This window comes from Empidonax traillii, unplaced genomic scaffold (genome assembly GCF_003031625.1).
Source record: "Empidonax traillii isolate 1590-97213 ecotype Southwest subspecies unplaced genomic scaffold, ASM303162v1 scaffold4392:size20471, whole genome shotgun sequence".
NCBI lineage: Eukaryota > Metazoa > Chordata > Aves > Passeriformes > Tyrannidae > Empidonax > Empidonax traillii.
This window is the reverse complement of record NW_020959585.1, coordinates 10811-12890: the sequence shown is the minus strand read 5'-3', so window position 1 is coordinate 12890 and position 2080 is coordinate 10811.

The window sequence follows — 2080 nt, the reverse complement described above, 5'->3', positions numbered from 1 at the left end:
CCTTTGTTGTCAACAGTCCCCTGTGACGTCACTGGTCCCAATGAGGTCATTGTAGTCTCTGTGATGTCACCACTGTCCTTTGTGGTGTCACCAATGTTTCTGATGATGTCACTGGTGTCTCTGTAATGTCACCCTTGTCCTTGTAAAGTCACCAATGTCCCCATTAACGTCACCGATGTCACTGTGATATCACAACTGTCCCTTTGTTTTCACCAGTTCCCTCTGATGTCACTGGTCCACAGTAATGTCATGGATGTCCCTGTGATGCCACCAGTGTCACCAATGATGTCACTGATGTCTCTGTGATGTCACACCTGGCCTTATGCAGTCATTGATGTCCCCTGTGATGTCATCAATGTCCCTGTGCCATCATGCCTTTCCCATTATTGTCGCCAGTGCCCTGTAATGTCACCAGTGTCCCTGATGATATCACTGATGTCTCTCTGATGTCACCCCTGTCTTTGTGAAGTCACCGATGTCCCCTCTGATGTCACTGATTTCCCTGTGACTCACGGCTGTTCCTTTTTTGTCACCAGTCCCCTGTGATGTCACTGTTCGTCAGTGGTGTAACCTCTGTTCCTGTGAAGTCACCACTGTCCCCAGTGACTTCAGCAATGTCCCTGATGATGTCACTTGTGTCTCTATAATGTCAGCCCTGTGCTTCTGAAGTCACCGGTGTCCCTGTGACATCACGGCTGTCCCTTTGTTGTCAGGAGTCCCCTGTGATGTCACTGGTCCTCAGTGATGTCACCCATATCCCTTTGATGTCACCACTGTGCCCTGTGATGTCTGCAATGACCCCAATGATGTCACTGGTGTCACTGTGATTTCACCCTTACCCTTGTAAAGTCACTGAAGTCCCCTGTGATGTCACCAATAGCCCTGTGACATCACAACTGTCCCTTTGTTATCAACAGTCCCCTGTGACATCACTGGTCCCCAGTGTCCCTGTGATGTCACTAATGTCCCCAGAGGTGGCACCATGTCCCCGTGAGGTCACTGATGTCCCTGTGATGTCACGAGATGCCTTTGACTTCACTGATATCTCTGTGGCATCATGGGTGTCCCTTTGTTATCACCAGTCCCCTTTTGTCGTGGTCTTGCCCACCAGCAAGCCCCTGGGGCTGAGGATGGTTTTGTCCGGGTGAATTTCCAGAGAAAAAAGCCAATCAAAACTTTAATAACAACTTTACTAATTTCATATTTAAGAAAACGAAAGAGAAGGTTGGTGGCGCAGTTGAAATTAGGAGCAGCTGAAATTGGTGGCAGTTGAAATTAGGGAGCCATGTAGGGAGAGAGAGGCAGGCCCCAGGTGGGGGCCAGGCCTCCCTCCTCCCCCAGCCCTGGGCCAGGGGCAGGTGTGGCACTGAAGCCCCTTCTCTCTTGTAAGAGAGTGAAGGAAAAAAACTTTAAAGGACTGAATGCTTGGGCAGAAAAACGCTGCAGAAGAAATTCCAGCAGAGAGATAACAAAGTGTCCAAGGTCAAAGCCAGCAGCTGGAGGAGAGAGAAGTTCGAAGAGGGGGGCTGTTTCTCCCCCCTTTCACTCTCTCTCTTCAGCAGGGAAAAGACTGAAAAATAAATCCCTGCTACCTTTGGAAGATTGTTGGGGTGAGGAGACTCCCATGTGGCTCACAGAGGAGCTTGTGGATGTACCAGGAAGCCAAGACTTCATGAGAAGGACTGAAATGTGGCAGAGTCCTGTTGAAGATTTGTGACCCTGAGAGCTTACGCCAGAGTGAGAACGGCTCAGGTAAGCTTGGGATCCAAGTGAGGGATCCATGCTGCTGGTGCTGGAGATTTGTGACCCTGAGAGAACCTCACGCTGGAGCAAGAACGGCTTGGGTAAGATGGTGGGATCCAAGTAAGGGATCCACGCTAGATCCATGCCGGAGAGGTCTATTCAAGGACTGTTCTCCCGTGGGGAGGAACCTCCCCAGGGAACAGGGGTGGACTCCAAAGCCATTATCCCCTGTGACCCTGTGGGGAAGATCCATGGTAGCCAAGTGTCCCCTTCCAAGCCCATGGAAGACCCTACAGGGCCTGGGTAACCCCCAGCCTCTGATCTTAGCCCAGGAGGG